Below are 12,524 nucleotides of genomic sequence, written 5' to 3'. Positions count from 1 at the left end.
GCATTCCCCGTTGCTGGGTCTGTTCTAATTGTATTATGGTGTGCTGGCCGTGCAGCATGCAAGCTGCACGGCATTAATTGTGATGACCCAGTCTGGTTCCTGATTGGGGAGCTCACACTTATAAGCACCCTTTGGACTTCTCACAGACGCCGGTGATAGCTTCCTGTTTGCCTGTGTCAGTTGCAGAGAGTTTCCAGTCCTGCTCAATCCGGTTGTTCCTGTCCTCAGTGGTCCTGTACTCGGAAATTTGTCATCTATTCCTGGAGTCTGACCGAGCACCTTTAACATCCTGTGGTGTTCGTGAGTCGCGGCGCAGCCGTGTGTTGCGGCTTGTCCGCTTACTGTTTATTATTTAGTATTTTTGTGTTCCGGAGCTTATGCGGGGGATTCCGCTCCCACAGATCCACTCTGGTATCCAGCGGTGCTGGATAGGAGTAACGGATCAGTGGATCTTTGGTTGTCCTTTTCCCTGGCGGCTAGTCCGCACATACCTTGGTTTAAGTTAGTTAGCTTGTAACCTCTGGCCTGGTTGCTTAGTCAGAGGGCCCCTTGTTATCACCCTGTCTCGGATTTCCCTTTGTCTCCCATTAAGACCTGAGGGGGCATCGGGGTTGGGCAGACATAATCCGCCCTTCGAACGCGGCTGCCATGGGCTCAAGCAACCATAGTCTCGCAGGGGATTTCTGATAACACGGGCGAGACAACGGAGTTAGGGCGCCAGGGGTTACTAGGCTCTCCTGCTCCCACAACCAGCAAATCTTCCCAGTACTCAGACCTCTGCCATTTGATCTCCTCTGGTCTGGAGTACGGGAATCATAACATTATCACCGGCCAGACAAAAAAAAAATTAAAATTAACAGGAGTTAATTTTTTTTTCCACTTATTCAGTTGGGAGATTTTTGTCGGCCTCATGAATCCCACCGGTGTTGGGCCAAATCCTGGCCAGCTTCTAGTTAGTCAGATTCAAGAACTTACTCAGATGGTTCAGGATCTGTCCCTCCGGGTGAGGTCACAGGAAGATCTGTTACGGACTTCCCCGAGGGTCATCCCTGAACCAAAAATGCATCTGCCTGACCGTTTTTCTGGGGATAGAAAACAGTTTTTTAATTTTAAAGAATCTTGTAAACTTTATTTTCGTTTAAGACCAGTCTCCTCAGGTACGGAGGCTCAGCGGGTTGGAATTATTATTTCTCTGCTTCAGGGGGATCCTCAGACCTGGGCTTTTGGTTTAAAGACGGACGATCTGGCCTTATTGTCTGTAGACGCCTTTTTAAAATCTTTAGGGCTATTGTATGACGACCCTGATAGAGAGGCGTCCGCTGAGAGTCAGTTGCGTGCTCTCAGACAGGGTAGGAATCCCGCAGAGATTTATTGTACGGAGTTTCGCCGTTGGTCGAACGACTGTGGATGGAATGACCCAGCCCTGCGCAGTCAGTTTCGCCTCGGCTTATCTGAATCTATAAAAGACAGTCTCCTTCAGTATCCCGCTCCTGAGACTCTCGATAAACTCATGGAGCTCTCTATTAAGATAGATCGTCGGCTCAGAGAGCGGAGGGCTGAAAAAGGAGCGTCTGTCGGGTCTACTCCTTGTGTTTTTTCCATTCCTGTGGACATGGAGGAGCCTATGCAGATAGGTCTCTCCAAATTGTCTCCTGAAGAAAGAACCAGGAGGCAAAATTCTGGTCTTTGTTTATACTGTGGAGGTAAGGGACATTTTGCCCGTAGTTGTCCGAACAAGTCGGGAAACTTCCCGACCAAGTGAGTTGTGAGGGGGTTCACTTTGGTCTGCAGCTTATCTCCTCAAATAATTCACTGTTAGTTCCTGCTAAAGTTTCCTTTGGCAGCCTCTGTTCCTCGGTCTCTGCTTTTGTGGACAGTGGAGCTGCAGGGAACTTTATGGATTTTACATGGGCCAAGGCCTTAGGTATTCCTCAGTTAACCTTGGGTAGGTGTGTCACCATGCATGGTTTAGATGGGAGTCCCTTGTCCAATGGGGTTATTTCTCTCTGTACACCTCCTGTTTTACTTTCGGTAGGAGCTCTGCATTCTGAAAAGATTGAGTTTTTCCTTACCCATTGTCCAGCAGTTCCTGTGGTTCTGGGTCACCCTTGGCTGGCCTTTCATAATCCCATCATTGATTGGCAGTCGGGGGAGATCTTACAATGGGGTACCATCTGTAATAAAGAATGTATTACGCTTCCTATCCGAGTAGCTGCCGCCGTTCCCGCACCAATTCCTGTGGAATACCAGGATTTTGTTGATGTATTTTCCAAGGGCAATGCGGATATTCTGCCTCCCCATAAGCCTTATGATTGTGCCATTGAGCTAATTCCTGGTGCCACGTTGCCTAAAGGAAGGTTATATGCATTGTCTGGTCCTGAAACTGTGGCCATGAATGAGTATGTGAAAGAAAGCCTTGGGAAAGGATTTATCAGGCCATCCAAATCCCCTTTAAGTGCAGGTTTCTTCTTCGTAGAGAAGAAGGATGGTTCTCTCAGACCCTGCATTGACTTTAGAGCTTTGAATAAAATCTCAGTAAAGAATACTTACCCTCTGCCGCTGATCTCTGTCCTCTTTGATCAGCTACGTTCGGCTGTGATTTTTTCTAAGATTGACCTGAGAGGAGCATATAACCTCATCAGAATCAAGTCAGGGGATGAGTGGAAAACGGCATTCAGTACTCAGTCAGGCCACTATGAGTATCTGGTTATGCCATTTGGCCTGTCTAACGCTCCGGCAGTTTTCCAGGATCTCATTAACGATGTGCTCCGTGAATTTCTTGGAAGGTTCGTTGTAGTCTACTTAGACGATATTTTGATATTTTCTGACTCTGTAGAACAACATGTTACCCAGGTGCGTCAGGTTCTAAAAAAATTACGTGAAAATCACCTATATGCCAAGCTGGAGAAGTGTGAATTTCATGTCACGGAGGTATCCTTTTTAGGGTACATTATTTCCCCTCGGGGATTCTGTATGGAACCTAAGAAGCTCCAGGCCATCCTTAGTTGGGCGCAACCCACCAACCTAAAAGCAATTCAGCGCTTTTTAGGGTTTGCGAACTACTATAGAAGATTTATTCACTCTTTCTCTGACCTAGTTGCTCCCATTGTGGCACTAACTAAGAAGGGAGCAGATCCTACCAATTGGTCACGTGAAGCTGAGTTATCTTTTCAGGCCTTGAAACAAGCCTTTGTCTCAGCCCCTGTCCTCAGACATCCCAACCCAGAATTGCCTTTCATTGTTGAGGTTGATGCCTCGGAGGTTGGAGTAGGGGCTATCCTATCTCAAAAGGATCCGGATTCCCTTGAATTACATCCTTGTGCCTTTATGTCCAGGAAATTCTCATCTGCAGAATCCAACTACGATGTTGGTAACCGGGAATTGCTGGCTATTAAATGGGCTTTCGAGGAGTGGAGGCATTGGCTTGAAGGAGCGACTCATACCATTTCAGTTTTGACTGATCATAAAAATCTTCAATACATTGAATCAGCTAAACGACTGAATGCCCGGCAGGCTCGTTGGGCTTTATTTTTTACTCGTTTCAAATTCATTATCACCTTCAGGCCAGGTTCCAAGAATACTAAGGCAGATGCCCTGTCACGCAGTTTTCTTCCAGTTCAAGACAACAGTCCTGTTACTCCCATACTTCCGTCTTCAGCCATTCGGGCAGGCCTCACACAGGATGTATTTACCCAGTTAAAGCTGCTTCAACATCAAGCTCCTGGAAATACTCCTGCTGGTCGTCTTTTTGTCCCTGAGTTTTTGAGAGCAACTGTTTTGACGGAGTTTCATGATAGCAAAGTTGCCGGGCATCCGGGAATCGCTAAGACTTTGGAATTAGTCTCCCACTCAGTATGGTGGCCTGGTCTTTCCAAAGACATTAAAGAGTTTGTTTTTTCGTGTCAGGTCTGTGCACAGCATAAAGTTCCCCGTTCTTTGCACATCGGTCAACTTATGCCCTTGAATGTTCCTCTTAGGCCATGGTCGCATATCTCCATGGATTTTGTGGTGGACCTCCCTCTGTCAGCCGGATGCCGAGTCATATGGGTGGTAGTGGACCGTTTTAGCAAAATGGCCCATTTCATTGCTCTTCCCCGATTGCCATCTGCCCAGGGATTGGCAGTCTTGTTCCTCCGCCATGTTTTCAGACTCCATGGCTTACCCACTGATATTGTTTCTGATCGGGGTCCACAATTCATTGCACAATTTTGGAAGTCTTTTTGTGCTTCATTAAAGATGAAATTATCTTTAACGTCCGGCTATCATCCCCAATCCAATGGGCAGACTGAGCGAGTTAATCAATCTCTAAAACAATATTTGCGTTTGTACTCGGCCAAACTCCAAAATGACTGGTCTGAGTTTCTTCCATTGGCGGAGTTTGCTTATAATAATGCCTGTCATTCTTCCACCAATGTGTCTCCATTTTTTGCAGTTTTTGGTTTTCACCCCAGAGCTAATTCATTTTTTCAACATTCCTCTGTCTCCTCACTGGCCCTGACCTCTCATCTTAAACTTATTTGGAGAAAAGTGCACCTGGCTCTCAGAAAAGCGGCATTCCGGGAAAAAAGATTTTCTGACAGGCTCCGGCGGCCGTGCACTTTTAAAGTAGGAGATAGGGTGTGGTTGTCGACTCGCAACATTAAACTTCGACAAACCTCAGCCAGATTGGGTCCTAAATTTATTGGACCATTTCACATTATCAAAAAAGTCAATCCAGTTGCTTTCCGGTTACGTTTACCAAAAACTTTACGGATCGGAAATACCTTCCATTGCTCATTGCTGAAACCATATGTTTCGTCCAGTAGATTTCCTCGTAAAATATCTCAGGGGAGATCACCTATAAATATACAGGGTCAGCAGGAGTTCTTGGTGGAGAAGGTTCTCGATTCCAAGTTGTCCCGGGGTCGGCTTTATTTTTTGGTACATTGGAGAGGTTATGGGCCAGAGGAAAGGTCTTGGGTCCTGGATGAGGATCTTCATGCCCCGAGGCTCAAAAGGGCATTTTTTCGAGAATTTCCTCAGAAACCTGGCTTTAGGGGTTCCTTGACCCCTCCTCAAGGGGGGGGTACTGTTAGGCGCCGGGGTCCGCTCGTCGGTGCGGCCCGGCGCCTAGCAACCAGGGACGCCGTGCGCGTACAGCCGCCGGCTCCCTGGCAATGCTAGACGCCGGGCGCACGGAGCCGCTCTGACCCTAGCAACGGGGACGCCACGTTCGGGCCGCGTTCCCCGTTGCTGGGTCTGTTCTAATTGTATTATGGTGTGCTGGCCGTGCAGCATGCAAGCTGCACGGCATTAATTGTGATGACCCAGTCTGGTTCCTGATTGGGGAGCTCACACTTATAAGCACCCTTTGGACTTCTCACAGACGCCGGTGATAGCTTCCTGTTTGCCTGTGTCAGTTGCAGAGAGTTTCCAGTCCTGCTCAATCCGGTTGTTCCTGTCCTCAGTGGTCCTGTACTCGGAAATTTGTCATCTATTCCTGGAGTCTGACCGAGCACCTTTAACATCCTGTGGTGTTCGTGAGTCGCGGCGCAGCCGTGTGTTGCGGCTTGTCCGCTTACTGTTTATTATTTAGTATTTTTGTGTTCCGGAGCTTTTGCGGAGGATTCCGCTCCCACAGATCCACTCTGGTATCCAGCGGTGCTGGATAGGAGTAACGGATCAGTGGATCTTTGGTTGTCCTTTTCCCTGGCGGCTAGTCCGCACATACCTTGGTTTAAGTTAGTTAGCTTGTAACCTCTGGCCTGGTTGCTTAGTCAGAGGGCCCCTTGTTATCACCCTGTCTCGGATTTCCCTTTGTCTCCCATTAAGACCTGAGGGGGCATCGGGGTTGGGCAGACATAATCCGCCCTTCGAACGCGGCTGCCATGGGCTCAAGCAACCATAGTCTCGCAGGGGATTTCTGATAACACGGGCGAGACAACGGAGTTAGGGCGCCAGGGGTTACTAGGCTCTCCTGCTCCCACAACCAGCAAATCTTCCCAGTACTCAGACCTCTGCCATTTGATCTCCTCTGGTCTGGAGTACGGGAATCATAACACATAATGCCTCCGAGTATAGTGCTACATATACATATGCCCCCACAGTGCCAGATACACATATGCCCCCTCAGTGCCAGACATTCATATGCCCCTTCAGTGCCGGAAACTCAAATGCCCCCACAGTGCCAGACACACGTATGCCCCCACAGTGCCAGATAGACATATGCCCGACAGTGCCAGATACACGTATGCCCCCATGTTGATTTTACTATTAAAGGCAGCACTTTAAGGTAGATTCACTTTTAGAGGCGGCAGCTATTACCCCACCCGTGTAGTTCCTCAACAGCAGGGATGCCCTTTAATGATAAAAGAATGCAGCAGCAACAGAGGTGGCATCGGGGGCAGGTGCGGAGGCGGCGCTGGAGATGAGATCATATCCACGCTGCCTCTCCCTATGCTGTGAACGGGTACCGGGTCACATTGACCCCAGTGACTCGGGTTAGGAAATGAGTATCTGGAACTCTGGAGACTGGATGACAACTAGGGAGTTCCAGAAACTCACATGTGTAGGTGCAGCTGGGAATGAGTAATCGCAGCTACACCTACTCTACCCCTGATTCTGTTACTCGTCCCAGTGGTTGGATGGTGCCTGCAGAGCTAGTCTTCTGCCTTTAGCAGCCGCATTTGAATGGCCGAATTAGGTTCGCCCATACTCTGATGCCCCCAGGTCTTATTACGTAAGCAGGCACCAACCGAAACTGCGAGTAAGTAGGGGAAAGCTAACTAAAACCTGCAGGACTACCAACGGGAAAGATTACAAAATGTAGGGGCAACAATGCCCTGAGATGTTTTAAGCAACCAAACAGTATATTTGTGTACAACAATGCACAGGATGTAATAGCAAATCTTAAAGCAATGAGTTCCTAAATATCTAGGCAGAGCAAAGCGAAGTCTAAACACAAGAACACTTAGCTGCAAGAAATTCCTCGATTCCAGGCTAGGCTACACAGAGCAAGACAAGGCAGGAACAACCGAAGTTGTCTGATACTTCTTCCAGGCAAGTTCTCACATGGACATTCAGGAACTCAGGTAATAAGGCAAATGTGCTTCCAACTCTGGCAGGATTCAGGCTGGACTAGTAATTTCAAACCATGCAGTCGCACCAACTGTAGAAGTTCAAGATAACATTCCATAGGACAGGGAACAGGTACAAGTACATACAGGAGCTAGAATCTGCTATCACCGGCTCCAGGTGCAGGGCAGGCTGGGTAATAAAGGAAACATGCCCCAGTCAGGATGGCTGGAAGCCAGGCACAAGGTAATGGCCTAATTAACTGACAGGTGAGAAAGCACAGGCCACATTCAAGATACAGACTGCAGTTACACAGACTCACCACATAATGACCTAATAATCTGACAGGTGAGGCTGCACATGCCACACACATAGGAAACAGGCTGCAGTTACACAGACTCACCACAAAATGACCTACCACAGTACTCTAAACAAGTATATAAGAAATCCTTGCATGCAACAGAACTATAACATAAAATACATGAACAGAATGCAAACAGGCATAAGCCACCACAGCGGCTCATAACAGTACCCTCCCCTGAGGAGCAGTCAAAGGACTCCAATATCCAGATTTTCCAAAACAAGGGATACATTAACAAAAACCTGACCTGCTGGTACAAACAGACTACGGCAAGAAGACAGAAACAAGCTGTGGCTACAGCTTGTAACAGTGCCCCCCCCTCCCTAGACCTTGACGATGGCCACAACAAGACAATAACAATTCCTTTTTTTTTAAACAAGGCAAGTCAGCAATTATTTATTTTTCCTCTGAGCATGATTAAGATTACTGCTAGAAGAAGATAGAAAAGAACATCCCGCAGTCAATACAATAGGCTGAGATCTTTGTGCCGACTTTATAATATTCGGTGGACTCTCAGCAGATAAGACAGGTGATTTAGAGGAACCTGAACCAATCTCTTTGGGACAATAGCATCACTGAATGCCCGGGCACACTGAAGAATGGGATCTTCGGTTTTAATTAAGTTGGACGCCCATTCAAAAGGCTCCCCTCTAAAGGAATATATCAGATAGAACACAAACTGCTCCGAAGTGATGCCCAAAGATGGTCTAGACTGCATAATGGTGACATAGTGTTTGGTGAGCACAAGAAATTGGACTAAGTCCCCATCAAAGACTATAGATGTAGAGATATCATATAAAGAGTCATGATCCACTTCATTCCCATCTGACTGGCTGGAGTGCATTGCTGGGACAAGGTCACTACTGACCTTACTAGAGGCTGTGAATTTCCGAACCCCGTCAGGGGCTGTGGTATTTGGGACTTCCTCTGGGGCTGGGGCTTTCGGGACCCCCTCTGGGGCTTTGACTTTCGGGACCCCCTCTGGGGCAGTGGCCTTTGGGACCCCCTCTGGGGCAGTGACCTTCGGAACCCCCTCTGGGGCAGTGGCCTTTGGGAACCCCTTTGGGGTAGTGGCTTTCAGGAACCCCTCTGGGGCAGTGGACTTCGGGAACCCCTCTGGGGCAGTGGCTTTCAAATCTGTTTCTGGTGTTGGCACCTCGGACCCCCTTGCTGAGACGGGATCGTCAGACTCCTTTACTGGGACTGGTTCATCAAACTCCCTCTCTGGGACCGGTTCATCAAACTCCCTCTCTGGGACCGGCTCGTCAGACTCCCCTGCTGGGACTGGCTCATCAGACTCCCCTGCTGGGACCGGCTCGTGAGACTCCCTTGCTGGGACCGGCTCGTCCGACTCCCGCGCTGGGACCGGATCATCGGACTCTCTCTGGGGCCGGATTATCGGACTTCCTCACAGAGAACCGGAACATCAGACTTCCTCACAGAGACCAAAACATTGGACATTCTCACAGAGACCGGAACATCTGACTCTCCTACAGAGACCGGAAAATTGGATTCTTCCACAGAGACTGGAACATCGGATTCTCTCACAGAGTCTAGGGTTATCAAGACACCTTCTGGAATCATGACCTTCATGACTTCTTCTGGGGTTATGGCCTCTGAAACCCCTACTGGGACTGTGACACTCAAGACCCTTCTTGGGGTAACGGCTTCTGAGATCCCCTCTGGTGCTAAGCCACATGAGACCCCTTCTGGACACATGGCCTCTGAAACCTTTTCTGGGGATGTGCCTCTTGAGTCCCCTCCGGGGGAAACGGCTTCTAGAACCCCTCCTGGGGCTGTGCCTTTCGAGACCCCCCTTGGGGATACTGCTTCAAAGATCCCTTCTGGGGTTATGATTCTCGAGTTCCCTCCTGGAGCTATGGCTTTAGATAGCCTTTCTGGGGTTGTGCCTTTCAAATCCCCACCTGTGGTAACAGCATCTGAGACCTCCTCTGGGACTGACACCTGAGCCATTATATCCGATGCCCCTCCTGGACCCTGAGCATTGGGCACCACTCCTAGACCCTGAGCATTGGGCACAGCTCCTAGACCCTGAGCATTGGGCACCGCTCCTAGACCCTGAGCATTGGGCACCGCTCCTAGACCCTGAGCATCAGGCACCGCTCCTAGACCCTCAGCATTGGACACTGCTCCTAGACCCTGAGCATCGAGCACCGCTCCTAGACCTTGAGATTCCCCTATTGGGGTTTGCAGCTCTGATTTAACAGGAAAGGAAAAAGATGAGGGAAACCCTCTCCTTAGATTCCTGAATCTATAATGGGGCTCACTAGTCCTAAGACCCCAATTATAGGTCAGAGTGCTTTTTATGTGTGGGTTTCATGACAAGTACCTCTGCCACAATAGAGACTGGAATAGGTCTTGAATCCTGACTCAACTTGGTTAGAGGGCAGGACTTGTTGCCACATTTTGGCCTGTGCAATCACAGGTCTGCAGATAGTCGCCTGAACCCCCAGAATATAGGCATAAATTTAATTTCTGCAGCACTGATGCTCCTCTTCTGAGAGTTTGGGCCGCAAAAAATGTTTAAACCTTTTCTCACCAACCAAATAAGAGGATTCGCTTGTCACAATATTGTGAACAAGAGTCTCTTCAGAGATAGATGAAGTATCAATAAATTCAGGCAGGATAAGAAACATTTTGGTCCGAAGGTTTTGCAGTTGCTTTAAGGATTGCTGCAAAACTTCCAGCCGCTCAGGGCTGAGATGCCCGCAGGGCTTGAATAATAGGCACAGAAGGATATCAGGCTAGACAGATTGAACTGGGCTAGACTAGACATGGCTGGACTGGACCAGACAAGACTGGACTGGACTAGTCAAGGCTGGACGGGACTAGACAAGACCAGACTGGGCTAGACAAGGTGGAACAACCGAAGATGTCTGATACTTCTTCCAGGCAAGGTCTCACATGAGCAATCAGGAACTCAGGTACAGGTTGAGTACCCCTTATCCAAACTTCAAAATCCCACATTTTTGGGTCCCCCACTGAGATAATGACATATGTATTATAAATAGTATCTTTAAATATATATATATATATATATATATATACATACATATATATATATATATATATATATATATATATAGATAGATATAGATATATATATGTATAGAATGCAATGGGTGCAATGGGTGTGGCACTCACTGTTACTTGAAATTACTGTCCCTGTTGCCTTCCGTAGATGCAGTTTGCACTGCTATATAGAGAGGAGTAGACGGCGGCACTTGAAAAGAAAGAACGCAGACACAGCCACTTGTTCAAACCAACGTTTCAAAGCTGGTGCTTTTTCATCAGGGCAGTAACAAACATTAAAATCACTCACCATTAAATGTGCTCCCCCTCACCGCCAGAACCCGTGCCTCCGGCTCCACTTCCGCTGGGCAGGCATTGGAATAATGATGTCACCCAGTGCGCCCATCACCATGGAGACAGTGTAAACATTATGGACATATACAGCAGCATTTCACATCTTATTATCTGAATAACATGTAAACGGATTATACCTATCAGATTATACAGTTACAGCATAGATTGTATAGAGCTAGATACAAGAAATACAAGAAAGCACATATGCATATCAGAGAAAACTATTATAACCAGTCTGTTCATTTGGTATCCGGACAAAAGGTCGACAGGAACAAGGTCGACATGGAAAAAGGTCGACGTGAGTTTTTCACAATTTTTTTCTTTTTTGGAACCTTTTCATACTTAACGATCCACGTGGACTACGATTGGAAATGTAATCTGTGCTGAGCGAAGCGGAGCGGAGCAAAGGCACCATGCCCGAAGCATGGCGAGCGAAGCGAGCCATGCGAGGGGACGCAGTGCACTAATTGGGGTTCCCGGTCACTCTACGAAGAAAACGACACCAAAAAAACATAAAAAAACTCATGTCGACCTTTTTCCATGTCGACCTTGTTCCTGTCGACCTTTTGTCCATGTCAACCTTTTTTCCATGTCGACCTAAGGTGTGTCGACAAATTGGCGTCGACCTAAGGTGTGTCGACCTTTTTGTTGTCGACCTGGAGTCCCAGACCCATTCATTTAAGCCCTGTGGATTTACTGTATCTAGTCAAAAAATCCACCTGGATTCACATTGCAGCAACAATTTAGTTCTATTACCCCCCCTAGATAGTGGAGGGACATGATCAATAATCTTATGTTTCAAAGAAGTAGGAGAATGACCAGCCAGGGCGAAATGTCTTGCCACTGGTTGATCACTATTGCCAGACAGTAATGCTTCTCTTATAGCATATCTATGTTGACCCATTTTAACTTTGAATGAACACTCTGTCTTGCCGATATAATATTTGCCGCATGGGCAGACAAGGACATAAATTATAAATTTAGACATGCAAGATAGTCTGTGTCTAATCTTGAAAGATTTACCAGTGTAAGGATTTTTTTTTTTAAATTCAATATTTTTTATTGGATTTTTAAGGTTTTGCTTTAACAACTTACACAACAACTAAGATCAACAATAACATACATGAAAATCAGCATACAGACAGCTGCACATGTATAGAGGAAGAAAAAAAAAGGAAGTAATAGAAAAGAAGAAAAAAAGAGGCACATAGTACAACAGACGGATGAGAATTCAGATAAAGCTATATATCTGCATAGCCCTGGTGACCTGGAGCAAAACAGTCCTAATATACCACTTCCAAATGAAGCACATGCATGGCAGAGAAAGCACAACATATCGTAATATAACATATCATGGCTGGCCGCGGGTTATCCACCTCTAAAATATTCCCCAAAAAAGAAATAAATACAAATCTGAGCCTTATCTATCCCTGAAGTATCTAGAGCCTATCCACTTACCCCAAACTGTAAGTAATTTCTTTTCCGCTTTCCTAGCCAGGAACACAAATTTTTCATGCGCAATGGTTTCATTGACCAAAGAGATCCATGCCTGAGGTTTCGGGGCTTCCCCAGCCAACCACAGCCTAGCGATGCAAACCTTAGCCAGAGCACATAGATTAATAACATACCACCTGCTGGGCGGATATAAAGCCTCCCCGTCTATAGCCAGTAATACACACGTTACAGGTGTAAGTATGGGAGAGGGAATATCTGTATCCATTAT

The sequence above is a fragment of the Pseudophryne corroboree genome, chromosome 3, assembly GCF_028390025.1.
Source record: "Pseudophryne corroboree isolate aPseCor3 chromosome 3, aPseCor3.hap2, whole genome shotgun sequence".
NCBI classification, from domain to species: Eukaryota; Metazoa; Chordata; class Amphibia; order Anura; family Myobatrachidae; genus Pseudophryne; species Pseudophryne corroboree.
The sequence above is the reverse complement of the archived record's forward strand: the minus strand, read 5'-3'. Positions refer to the sequence as shown.